General features: G+C 43.6%; 1 pseudogene; it reads right to left on the bottom strand.

Annotated features, from left to right (window-relative positions):
* Positions 1-246: 246 nt before the first annotated feature.
* LOC120653480 lies at positions 247-4256 on the bottom strand (annotated as a pseudogene).
* Between the last annotated feature and the right edge of the window lie 10229 nt (positions 4257-14485).

Raw genomic sequence — 14485 nt, 5'->3', positions numbered from 1 at the left:
AAAGCAACACGGAACAGTTCGTTTACTCTGCAGCACTTTCAGTTCCCTTCCATGCACTGAAACACTAGGATGATTGGCGCGCTTCGCTGCGCGAGCAGTTGGGGAACGCAGCAGACCACAATATGCTGCCGAAGTGGCTGCTTTTGCGCTTCTAACGTTGGCTTGCAGCCTCGGACAACGAAGCAAATTGGTAATAGCGTAGTGCAAATCGCAGTCAGTGAAAGCATGAACCGGATCTGACTGTCATAGCAATCAAGACATACTGACAACATATTTTATATGTGATATACAATTTACATATTAGAAGTGTCCTCGGGCAATTGCTGGCATATTGGTGTGGTAGAGAAAGGACCGGGTAGCACAGTAGATCAGTATGAGTCTTCATCACAAAAAGTTAACCACATCAGGCAGTTTGAGACCAAGCCATGCAAACGCAAACACCTCCCACCTGTTCATTGGTCTTCAGGTATAGAGATGTCAGTTACCTATGTGGGTTGTCAAGTTTAGGTAGGTCTGCAACTTGGAAATCACATCATTTTGTGGTGGCATTGGACCATACCATGCTGGATTAGCTACTCTCGCAACACAACTGATAATGTAGAAAAGAAGTCTCAAAGAGGTCAGACCAATGATTTATAAGGGAGCGTAAGTAGGCGTTGGCCATGGAAAGCAACCAAATGGAACATGCCCATCCTACAGGGCAGCAGCCTCAAGAAGTTCAGGTTTGGCATACCATAAAAACAGTAGTGTAAATGCTTATAGACTCAACTTTCCTATACATGTAAATTGAAGGAACTGGCATGAGTGATCAATTATATTTGTGTTCGATTATATATAGTCTAAGATTAATATATTAGCATATTTTACCAAGCATGTCCGCATGTAAGTTTGAATTCATAGAACCTAGCATAGATCTTGAGCCAAATTAATATATAAATCTATGCAGTAACATTAGTACATTTCGAACCTGAACATGTATTTTTGATACGTTGAAACATATTCTGAATGATCCTATATCTCTCATCTGTACATCGTGTGCCTTCATGTGAAAGAACAGATTTTGCCTTGTAGTAGCTAGCAGCTCATTCCTCTTACCAATCTCCCAATTTCCGAGCAATGACAAAAGAAAATGCTCACGGAATTTTTTTTTTGATGGTCACGGAAATAGAATGAAATTCATCTTTAAGAGACCTGTAAGAGTGCAAGGGTTTGAAACAACTCTTCCAATCTTTTTTGCAGTGCCGTTGAACACAAGTAAACAGAATGGTAAATTCTTATCAACTGATAAATACCTGAAGTGAATTAAGTTATGAATACAAACTGCAGAGGTATCCATGTTCTGGGCATGAGAATACAAACTATGAGATAATGAGAGTTTTTTTTTATCTAACCTAGCTGATCCAACGATAGCGGTATGGGTGACTGGGTGAACGCTGATAAAAGCAAAGCAAATTCTACAATTCCCTATTGGTATGTGTTCACCTGAAACAAAATATAATTTGATCCTTGGAAAAGGATTATTCAGTAAAGCAATCTACAATATACTTTTGGTTCAGCGATATGGTACATACTGGAAGAAGGTGCACTGAATTTATTAGCTTGAACTTGAACTGGCATTTCATCAAATACCTTGAGTGGCAGCACTGGTGGAAGGCAAAGTGCTACCTCTGGCGTGGCCAGCCGCAAGCGTGGCCAGATTGACGTGCGGCAAGCACAGAGCAGGAAGCAGGGCAGCGGCAACTTCCTCCTGCCTGCCAGCAGCTGGCAGGATGCCTCAACGACCTTGATGATGGCCCTCGCGGATGTCATTTTGGCGTCGTCAGCATCGCCACGTCGAGGCAGGAAGCGCTAGATGTCCTCGGGCGTGGTAAGTACGACGGGATCAAAACGGAAGAGGAGGCGCCGCGCCAGCTGGCTCGCGCATAGGAGGGCCTCCCCACGGCTGCACGAATGCGCCGCCTTGGAGGCCATCGCAGCCGCCGCTGCCCATGCGCGAGTCGGCGCCGTCAGCCGTCACCTTTAGGCGACGGTCAGGCGCCGGAGACGGTCGCCGACGATTCCTCCGTCCCCTGCGCGCTGGCCTCGGCGGTCGGCGCGGCGGCGGCGGCGGACCGGGACTTGGCGAGCTCGAGGAGGCGGCGGCTGACCTCCTTGGAGTACTACGCCTGGAGGACCTCTATCCCCTCCTTGACAGAGGCTGGGGACGCGCCGGCGGCGGACTCAGAGGCGACGGCGAAGGCCTCGGCCTGGACGGCGGCGGCGGTGCGCTTGGCCTCGGCCTCCGGGACGGCTCCGTAGCGCTGGGAGAGGACGCTGGGCGCTGCGAGCGTTTGCACGATGTGGCGCACGATGGCGTCGCGCGTGCGCTGCGACGGCGGCCAGATGGTGAGCGATGGGAGCAGCGCCTCCGCGGCCTTCGTGCCTGAGGCCGGCGGGGCGGTGTCGGCGGATCCCTCGGGGGGCGCGGGCTGGGTGCCCTCGGCTGCGGCGTTGGGGGCGTCCTCCGGCTTGCTGTGCCAACAGGGGAGGAGGGGCCCGGGATCGTGCCGAAGGGCCGGCGACGGCGCTGCGACTGCCAGATGGAGGAGGCGACGGCGTGCGAGGCGACAGCAGCGAGGCGAGGCTAAGATGCGATGAATGAGGTGGACATGATTTGGTCCACGCACAAGGACGACGCGCAGGTCTGACGTGTGGGCCTCTCTTCTGCCACCAGCGGCGTACGACTGACGTGCCTGTAGAACGGCCGGATACGCGGCCACGACGGCGCGGAAGCCACACGGCGAGCTTGCAGCGCAGAGGCGCTGGATGCTCTCGCTTTCTTCCAGCGATATAGATTTACATATTTGGGGTGAAGAAGGCTAGAACAGCCCCATGCCCCTTGCGGCCCGGAAGTAGCAGCCCGTGCACGTGTCTTTTTTATTTTTATTTTTTTCAAAAATAATTTTTACAGAAATATATTTTCGATTTCACAATTTACAGTTTTATACCCTACCGCCCGGCAGGGGGCCTGCCGCCCGGACTTATATGTAAATAAAAATAATTTTTATTTGCGCGGAGGCCCTTGGCGGGAGCCTGCCGCCCCCCTGATGGGCGGCAGCCCCCCTGCCGCCCGGCAGGGGGCGGCAGGCTCCCCCGCACAGTATAAAAGGCTTCTCTCCCCCTCCCCCCTCATTTTTCCCACGACATCCAGAGAGGGGGATGAAGAGAGGTGGGGTGAGGGAGGGAGTTGTAATGGCGAAACCCTGCCGGATTTGGGATCCGAACCGCAGGTAATAAATATTTCTCAACTTTCTCAATCTATATTTTTTGTATGTTTAATTCTATAATTAGTGTATGCATCATTAATGATATTTTAGCGATTTAGGTAATGTTTTTAATATAATTTAGGTAGAATTAAGATTAGTTTTTAGAAAAACCAATTAGGTTTACCAACCAATTTTGTGGTATTGATTAGTTGTTTAATACGAGAAAAAATTGGAAAAATAGTCAGAAATTGTAGAAAATGCTAGAAAAGTATATATGAAACATTAAGATAAATTGTAGAAAATGCAGAAAAATTTAGAAAATGTTAGAAAAATATATTTATAAAAAAGTATTGTACAAAAATTGTAGGAAATGCTAGAAAATGCTAGAAAAGTTTATGAAAATTTCAGATAAATTGTAGAAAATGCAGAAAATTTATTATTTTTTTTGTGTTAGGTATGGCCGAAGATACGTCAGTTCTACTTGACGGAGTCATAGACTCGTCGCACTGGTCCTTCCTTTCAGTGGTTCAGCGCGTGAAAGTTAACGTGCTGCGTCCACGTCGACCAGCGGAGTTTATTCCTGTTGACCCACGATGGGTGCCCAGATGATATGTCGTCGGATTATATTTCTAAGAATATGTTTGTTTCGTATACGTTTGGTACATAATGTACTTACCTTTGATCGTTCTATTTTTTAGGTTGAGTGAGGTTGGTCTTCTTACTATAGGTCGTCTTGCTGAGAGTGGTTCAGTAAAGCTGCACAGGTCCCTACTGACGGCTCTAGTTGATAGATGGAGGCCTGAGACACACACCTTCCACCTCCCTTGTGGGGAGATAACACCGACCCTACAGGACGTTGCGATGCTGCTGGGTCTTCCTATCAGTGGGGATGCCGTAGGGCCTCGCGTTGTCCCGCCTACGTGGTTGGACGATCTAGAAGAGCGTTTTGTAAATACTGACATTGCGATTGATGTAGAGGAGCACCCAAAAGCAACAGGCCTGCCAAGTCATGGATCCTGCAGTTCCAGGTACATACCTTATTTTGTTACGATTAATGTTAGAGTTATGCTTTTGACTAGTGCAGTTATGATTTTATTTTATAATTGATCTCGTACTCATAAATGTTCATCTTTTCTATGCAGCCCGACAATTTGGCACATGATGCTGATGAGGATAGCGTCACTCGATACCTTGAGGCATACCTGTTGTGGTTGTTTGGATACATAATGTTCAACAACTCACACGGGGCCTATGTGGATAGGGTGCTTGTGCCTTACGCACAAGAGATCGCAGAGGCAGCTGTGGAGGAAATGCCTCAATACAGTTGGGGTTCAGCGGTACTTGCAGCCACATACCGTGGCCTCTGCAAGGCATCGGTGTAAAATAAGCACAATGCAATTCTTACAGGATGTCTGATTCTGCTACACCTTTGGTCGTACGAGAGGATAGCAATTGGTCGCCCGATTGTCGACCACTCACCGTATGAGCTGGATATGTACGGTGACACCGAGGACGATAGGCCCACCATGGGGACTCTCTGGTACGCTCGTCAGGTACGGAAATGACTGCTACTCGTACTATTCTGTTGGCAATTCTGTTATTTTGTTTGACCCTCTTTGTATTTCTTATTAGTACATATTATTATTAATTTTGTGCAGAAGAGTTGGGCCTACGTACAGTCTCGTCGGGCCTATCCTGAATTTGTGGCTGAGTTTGATTGGTTGACACCTGAAGACGTCGTGTGGGAGCCCTACTCCGAGTTGGCTATAAACACTCGTGCACCGATCGGGATATCTTCGGTTTGCTTTCAGGACCAGGACTTTTGGATGACAACAACAACGTTGGTGTACGACATTTACATTGAGGCTCACTGCCCGGATAGAGTCAGGAGACAGTTCGGTCAAAGGCAGTTGTATCCTGTGCCGTCAGCATTGGATCGGGTCGAACGCCATGACCACAGGTAACAATTCATATGTCATTTCAGTGACTATGCATTGTATAGTTAACTAATCATATTTGACTAAATTGTTTTCAATATTTAGTTTGTCGAGGACTAGTCAACCCTTCTCCAACATGTGGGTGACATGGGTGCAGCCTTGGGTCGATGGCTGGGACCAGGCAGAGGAGAACGTGGCGCTTGCGACCCCTGCATACACAGAGGTTTCGTACAGGGCGTACCTGAGCTGGTACCAGCCTCAGACTAGTTGCCGCTTGATATATGCTGACATGCAACCACAGCCGCATGTTGCGACACCACAGGATGGCTACGCACGACATAGGGATGAGGCATTAGCTGGGGCGGTGAGTCAAAGTTATCATCGCTTTTCAAATACTTTGGATTACAGTGTTAATGTCTTTCTTTTTCTTGCTTGCAGTTTGAAATGTGCAGGTTGATGGACGTAGATGCCAGGGCGAATTTGATGAGGATTCGAGCGGGATCTATGATGGATAGGAATGAGCAAGAGTCAGCCTGGACCCGAGTTTCACAAAGAGCCCATTCCATGCTTGAAGCCTTTGGTAGCCGGACATCGTACGAGGACTCGTACGGTTCGTCTCAAGCCTCGACCTCGTTTCCTTGTGGTCCCACACAGCAGCAGCCTTCCCAAGCACCTTATTGGTCTCAGTAGCATTATTCAGGTACGTGAGGATACTTACTGACTTCCTATTTTGAAGCCAACAATTAATTCTCAGTCCATACAGGTGATTCACAACCACCTTATCAACCTCACGGAGGGACTCAGTTTAGTACCATGGCACCAGCTGCAGGGATGTCATTTCAACCAACACAGGCACCACCACGACCTTTCGGTAAACATATAGTCCATATCTTAATTTCAATTAATTGTGGTATGAAGTCTAATTCCTTTTGTATTTACATATAGGATCACAACAGTTATATGATGCGGGACCTTCTTCGTATTACTCTACGGCGACAGCAGAAGGAATGCAAGGTAAATACCTAATCCGTAGCCCGAATTTATCATGTTCTTCTTATTTCTATGAATATTTTAAATAATTTGAACGGTTTACAGGATCGCACCACCAGCTTCCTGATATGGGTCCTTCTTCGTATCCACCACCAACAGGTACATATGATGAATATATACCCAAATATATGACTAATAAGACGATGATTAAGATATCTTAATTGCTACTGTATAGGGCCCACACAGGATACCTTTGAGGCGAACTTCGAAGATTGGAGTCGGTTATTTTCTACACCTAACCAGCAGACCGATCCCACCTTCCAGACACCTGTGGCCACCAGACGTCCAGGTAGAGACGTAGGGCCTCCAGAGCGACACACCTACTCTACAGACCACGTCCACGCTCAGCGTAAAAGAGGTCGACATGGCCGGGGTGGCCGGGGTGGTTAGGAGGTGCTTCTAGCTATTTCTGTATTTTTGTTATGGACATGTCGTCATGTTATACTTATTTCGTTCTCATGCATCACCTATTTCGTTCTCATTTGCGTATGTGTATGAATTGCTACCTTTTACTTTTCATATTCATGTACTTTACTAATGGTTTTTATTTGTATCCAAAATATCTAAAACCACATCTAATGGCCCACTGCTGCAATTTTGCGGGGAGGGGAAGCCTGCCGCCCCCCTGCCGCCCAGTGGAGTGGCGGCAGGCTCCCGCCAAGGGCCTCCGCACAAATAAAAATTATTTTTATTTACATATAAGTCCCTGTCACCCCCCTGTCGGGCGGCATATAAGTCCCTGCCGCCTCCCTGCCGGGCGGTAAGGGTATAAAACTGTAAATTGTGAAGTCGAAAATATATTTCTGTAAAAAATATTTTTGAAAAATATAAAATAAAAAAGACGCCCCATGGACGGGCGAACCTGTTCTCGGCCTGGTTTGTTGTTTGTCCATCAGGACCCATGAATCTGGTATCCCATTGTATTCAAAATGGACGTGGTTTTATTACATTAATTCAAGCTATAGAAAAAAAACTTCCATTGTAGGATTTGTGGGCCACATGTTTAAAACACAGGGAAATTTCCTATTATCATTGTATTCATTCCTGTGTAGCTTCTTACTCCTAGTTTAAGCGGGCCTAAACAGTGTCATAGTTCTCTTATCCCCGTGTGTGTGTGTAATAATCTCCGTTGCATGCATGTCGTAAATAAGGTACACCAGGATTACTGACCTCCAGCTGAGAATTCAATGGCCTGATCAAGCATATATCGTCATATATAGCGACATATAGTGCACTGTCCTTCATTCTGCCAGGATTGGCGAATTGCATCAATGTGTAACCCAGCAAGCAATATTCTTGTTCTAAACAAGCAAATCTTATTATTAACACAGAAGGGCTGAAATCTTACAGAAAGATTCGAATTTCACCTCCTTTCCACAATTAGCACAGCCTGAACTAAAACGTGTAATACTTCACTAGTCAAATGTTATTTTTATGCCATCTTAATCCATATTATTTAACATAGCGCATTGACCTATCTCGCTCTTGTTATATTTACATACTTATAAAATTTCATTTCGTGTCAATATGCTAATGTTGGAAATATGCATTTAAAGATACCAGATTTCAATTTGAGGCAAAAAAAAAGTAATAACAAAGATACTGCTATCTCAAACATAATTGAAACTGACAGAGCCAAACGAACCGAAACATACTCATGTTAAATTCGATTACTCTTACCGATCAGCGCTCCGTCCTCATGAAGAGACAATGAAGTGGAGATTGTAGCAGCGTCAATATACACGCAAAAAGACGCGGATACGCACGCACGGATGCATTGGTGTGTGTTTAGCAAAGCCCTACACACTCCATCTCTTGGCTGCTCCATTCAACGTATGGAAAGTGCTCCAATATTTAAATTGGTGTCCACTTGATTGTACTAGCAGTATGGGACAAAACCAACCAGCCACATGTTGCTTTGGAATTCTCTTGAATGGGCCATAAATGGACCAAATTACAACAGCTAATCCCCAATTGCAAAAAAAAAAAAGTTGTATGCTAAACAAGTACATATATACACCACCCCCTGGATCACTGAAAACTCCTGACATATATATTGCGGTTATAGCATGGTGCATGTTCTTGTCATATAGTAGCGCGTAAAAGTTATGGAGGATAAGACGGCGACAAAGCTGGATATATAACTTTTTTTGTGTGTTCTTACTCATTTAGATTGCATAGGTAACAAATAGTGTGCAGGTTTAGTTTGAAGACCACTGAATGCAATGCGTCATAAAGTTCCGCAATTATATATATGCCATGGTTGTTTCATCCATGTGATTGCTCTGTGGGACCCAATTATATACCAGATCAATATATATTTTTACCATAACAATAATGCTCTCATGTTTTTTTTGTAAGGTTAGCACTTAGCACATGTACCCTCCCAATTAATGAATACTTGCTTTATTGGTCACAGTCACACTCCCCCACTGGTACAAATTCCCCTGATGTTCTTTATAATTAAACCTGCATGGTCTTGGGTAACTAAAAAAAGAGAAAAAAAAGAGAGATAGATATATAGATATAAATAATTAGAGGTTCCATGCTCTAGCTAGTGATATAGTCAAAAGCTCACAAGCATCTCCTAAAACAAGATTAAGATATTATTAAAAAGGATGTCAATGAATTTATTGAGCTCTATACTTCCTTTTGTGAACTTGCTACCACATCAGAGCATGAATTATGAAAATTAGAAAATGTATATGATACTTTCCAAGAAGTTGTTTTCATGTCGCCATCAGCCTACGGTGCCAGTCAATACAATTTTTGAAAACAAGGAATTACATAGAAATAAAATAATGGAAACTACTATATAACTGATGTGACTATACAATGATTGATTTTGTAGTCATTTGCAGGTCTGGCTTGTGTCCGAGGTTGATAGATCAATATAAATCATATTTCATTGTTACATGTTGATGAACATTCATGACTCAAGAAGTTATGAAGTCAAACGAATAGTGGCTTCATTGCACACCAATGGTCAAATCATGGACAATAGTAAGTCTTGTTTGTGCAAACAGCACTGCATCTGTCGTTTGGTAAGTTTGTGATGTTCTCTGACACTCAACAGACCCAATTTATATTTGCTGCCCAGCAGTTAATTTCAATACATGATAACAAGAAACATTTCACAACAAAAAAAAACATTGGCCACTTGATAAATAACCTTTCGGGGGTCACCTCAAAGGATAAAAGAGCATTGGCTATTTAAAAAAGAAATATAAAGAAGACCAACAATCGTTAGTCATTCACAAAAACACTATGGGGATCATGGAAATCATATAGTGTCTCTTTGCAAATTGAGCAACGAAAAAATTCAATTTGCAACTCTTCAACCGATTTGTCACTTAGGAGGACAAATTATCATCGTCAGCAACAGCAAGCTACACAAGGAAATTAACATCTGAGTTGATTATTATTATTATTATTATTCTCAAAGACTCCTATGCTAATCTATAGTCTTTTATGCACATGCCATTAGTGAAACGACAATTTGAGACAATCTAGATAATTTAGGAACATATTAAAATCTATTGCAAGCATTTCAGTTCATGATTAACAAAAATTTTTACATCCGAAAATTCGATGGATGGCAAGGACATCTTATTTTAAGATATCTCACAATAAGAGAAAGAAATAACATGCATTTATATATCTCACCTTTGATAGATTTTGCATGGTTTATTGATTTCAAGTGTAAATAAAAGCACAGTACCAATTTGTTTATATTACATATTAAAAAATAAAGGTGGAGAGCAAATTAAATTAACTGCGGAAATGCAATGAAACACCAGATCAGAAACTCTACCTAGGTAACTTGTCAATATACTTTAGTCTCGGTGAACAACATTTTCATCAGTCATTTCATAAAAAAAACAATACAACCATCGATTACTTTGTATTCAGTGCAGAGTTCATGTCTTCAAGAAGAGGAGGTTCTGTTACATTTGAACATGAAATGGTTGCACACACATGTATGCACTGAAAGCTTTAGGCGCAGCCTTAAGATTCAGCTTGTGAGTTCCTTCCAGTGTTGTAGCATGATGCTATAGGTCTTGCTTATTTAAGCAATGAAACATATAAATAGGTTGATGAGAGTGTCTAAATAAGAGATAGACTCTACTCTCTGCTTCAATTTCTCTTCACAAACGTTCCGAGATTTCAGTTCGATCTTGTGAATTGTGTTCAACTTTCAAGATACGTACTCAATCCGTTTCATTTTGGGAAAGAAGATACTGCTAGATGGAGATGGTATGAACTGTAATAGACATGTTAGTATCCTTAAGGGGTGGGTGGGGTGCGTAAAAAGTGGTTAAGCAGGTAAGAAAAGTTTGTATTATGAAGACATCTAAAAACTCATCAGGTACTGAGAACAAGGTTTACAGGCAGAAGCCCAACAGGACTGACACAAAAGTAGACAAATGGTGCTAATTAACTGCATGTATGTATTCAGTAACAAAAATATAAGATGCATGCATGTATTATGAGCTGTTTGAAACAAACGAAAAAGAAACTGACCAAAAAGTTAGAGATGGACTTGGTCCTGATACATGCATGGGTGTGATCCAGATCTGAGGCTTGCTTTCCCCTCAAGAGGTTTCCCCCAAGTGTGTATGAAACTTGAATTGCATCAAAAGGCTAAGAGAAGAAGAGAGAGAGTACAGCCTTCATCACACTCACACACAACTGCATAAGGTCAGAGACTTATGTGATCTGAAGTCTGTACATGCAGGTAAGGCTGTACTCTCTCTCTTCTCCCTTTAGCCTAGATGAATTTTCGACTCTCTCTCTCTCTCTCTCTCTCTCTCTCTCTCTCTCTCTCTCTCATCTCCGTTCTTCTACCAGATCGATCCATTGCTACCACTGAGACTTGTGCCGCTCCTGGATGCCGCCCTCCTCTTTATATAGATGCTCGATATTGCACATGACAATTAGCAAAGGACAGAGACAATAATTCACCTTGGGGTGTGCACGTTGAAGCTTCCGGTGGCAGTGTTGATAACGTAGGCCATCCCAGCTGGCCAGCTTCCTGTGTTGTCACAGCCATTCAAAAAGGCTGGCTTGTCAAGGCACTATAGTTTTTTGCTTTAATTTGGAGACAAATCTACAGAGCAACACTTTAATTTTTTATCTTGCATAGCTCACAAGCCGAAAAAGTACAGAACATCAACAATCAATTACTTTCCAACTTTTATCAGTTGAATATTATTGGAAAGAAGTCCACAAAGAATAGGGCCGCCGTAAAAGAAGCTTAAAGGCTTATGCCGCTGTCGATGAAAGAATATTAGTTGTAGAAATATTTAGATCAGAATAATTATTAGCAAATAAGGTTCTACAAGAAACTAGTTAATTCATGATGGATTTTTGGGTGACGTAAAGTCGTAAACTATGAAGGATCGATTGATGTAGTGACCAACTTTTAGTCTCTTACATGAATTTAAGAAAAAAACTGGTTTGCTGGTTTGTATTAAATTTTAAACCTCATTATACTTTTATTAAAATTGAAATTTACAGTGCGGAGATCAGATAATATTTTTTCCTCAAACATTTCTCATGTTCATTCACCTTTCTGAATTGTTGACATTCCAAACCTTTTGTATTTTCAATATTTGGAGAAATTATTGAATCTTTCCAATTAAAAATCCCCTAGTTTATTATTATAAGTTTTAACATGCACTTATAATGTATTTTAACCTATATATATGCTTTATAAATGTGTGCTATAATGTCTCTATGGCTGTTACACCGTTTCTGAAAATATAGTTACAGAATTATTATGAGTTTTTCTATTTTTTTTAGAAAATTTAGAATTCACCTCAAAGTGATTCATCCTCTATAGACACAAATTTGAAGGTGTTTTAGACATATACACATTCAATTGTTGTAGAGGCTATAGATCAACTACACACATAAAAAAAATCATATGCATCGCACTATGGGAAACCGCTGATTTGCCGAGTGTTTTCTTGTTTGCCAAGAGTTTTATCTCGAGAACTCGACAAAAAGCTGATTTACCGAGTACAACAAAAAACACGCGCAAAAAAAATACACTCGTCAAACAGCTGATTTGCCATGTGTTTATTTTTTACACTCGACAAACAGTTTATTTGCTGTGTGTTTATTTTTTACACTCGGCAAATCAAACACTTTGCCGTGTGACACACGGCAAAGTTCTTCCCCCGCCTCCCTTTTACTCGATCCTGGCCTCCCGCAATCTCTCTCTCCCTTACTCCCTCCTGCACTCTCTCTCTCTCCCTCACCTCTCTCCCTCCCTCACTTCATGGCCGCCCCAGGCGGCGACCACCAGCGCCGGCTGGACCCGGCGGCGACGCAGCCTCCAGCACCGACCGGCGGTGGCCACCTGCGGCGGCGGGGGGCCACCAGCAGTGACAGTGGCGTGGCCGGATATAGCCCCGTCACGGGCGGATCCGGCCTCGGCGAGAGCGGATCCATCCTCAACGGGCAGCGGAGCGGCGGATCCCAGCGGCGGTGTTCTCTCCTCCCTCCGCAGCCACGGCGAGCGGCGGATCCCGGTGGCATCCTCCCCTCCCTCCATGGCCACGGCGAACGCCAGTAGCAGCGGCGGCGCGCAGCCTCGAGCGCAGACGGATCCAGCCCCGGTGAACGGCGGCGCTGTCGGCTCCTCCGGTGGCGGACACGGCACGGTGCAGGCTCCTCCGGTGGCACACAGTGGGGGTGATGCGGGCTCCTTTGGTGGCGCGCGGCCTCGAGCGTGGCCGGATCCAGCCCTGGCGAATGGCGGCGCGGTCGGCTCCTCCGGTGGCGGCCACGGAGCGGCGCGGGCTCCTCCGGCGGAGTGCAGCGGGGCGACGCGGACTCCTCTGGCGGCGCGCGGCGGGGCGACGGTGGGGAGGCGGGCTGAGGCAGTGGAGCAGCGGTGACGGTGAGGCAGAGGAGCGGCGGCGGTGACTTTGGTTTTTTTTTTCTTTTTTTATTCATTTCGAAAAATCTTTGCCGAGTGTCAGTTTACCACTCGGCAAACTCTTTGCCGTGTGCCCGATCAATGGCACACAGCAAAGGGGCTCTTTGCCGGCGCTTGTTTGCCGTGTGGAGTTTGCCTGGTGCAACACACGGCAAAGAGTTTGCCGGGTGGTTTTCGGCCTTTGCCGTGTGCTTTTGGCACACGGCAAATGTGGGGATTCCGGGAGTGTCGATTATGAGATAATTTCTATAATTAGTTTGTAAGGATTATTGAGTTAAAAATCGGAGTGTGGGTTCTGTGCAGTTATTTTCTCCCCAAAGTGCATGTAGATACCATTGCTTTGTTAATAAATAATTAGTGTCTTCGACATCTAGATGTTACTATATACATTCTTTCTACAGCTGAATGTTGTTTCACGCTTCACCCCATATTGTACAAATTAACATGCAATTCATATTTCCAAATACAAGAATTATACACAGCAGTTGAATATAACATGTCAAGTGGTATCAACTCTGAGTTCTAGCTTGAGCGAATAATGCTCCTGGGCCTAGCGTCCAGGCGACGCAGGGGCTACTCTAGCCTCTGGCCCCTACTTTCTAAAAAAACTCTTGAGTTCCAATCCAGGATTATATATATAGAATTTAGGGTCAATAGCAAATTTGCATCCGCATTGAACCATTATTGTAAGCTTGCAATAAAATATTAGGAAATGCTACCAAAACTGTCATTCCATTGGTATTCCAAAGAATAAACATTGGTGGGAATTTTGCACCTGGAATTTATATATGTACCTAAAATTCATAATAAGCAGATACTACTACTGCGACATGCATTCGTAGATTAAAAAGTTCTTTTAGAAAATTTTAAATGACAATCAATAATATCCCAAAACTCAAGATTAAATATGGAGGGATCATACCGAAAATCAAAAGTAACATTTTAGCGCAAAATGTTTGTGTTATCGGTAGTAAAAATAATCATCAAAATACTAAATTAAATTTACCAAATTACTAAAGAATGTTCAATAATAGCTCACCATTTACTGAACTACTGAAAATTTGTTCATTAATTCTGCTGATTTTAGCAAATTACAGTGTAGCGTTTGTTCTCCACCTAGCAATCAAATTACTGACCAGAATGACCAGAAATTACTGAATTGAGTTACCAAATTACTAAATCACGTTCAGAGAAATAATGTTGAGTAATCACGCGCAGCGGTTATTACTAAAAATTTATTCAATAAATAGTTAGTTACAGCTACACCTTTGAGCTTGGCCATTTTCCTTGGATCAAATAATTCC

The sequence above is a fragment of the Panicum virgatum genome, chromosome 1N (genome assembly GCF_016808335.1).
Source record: "Panicum virgatum strain AP13 chromosome 1N, P.virgatum_v5, whole genome shotgun sequence".
In the NCBI taxonomy this organism is placed as follows: domain Eukaryota; kingdom Viridiplantae; phylum Streptophyta; class Magnoliopsida; order Poales; family Poaceae; genus Panicum; species Panicum virgatum.
Note: the sequence above shows the minus strand (reverse complement) of the source record. Positions and strands in the feature narration are given on the sequence as shown.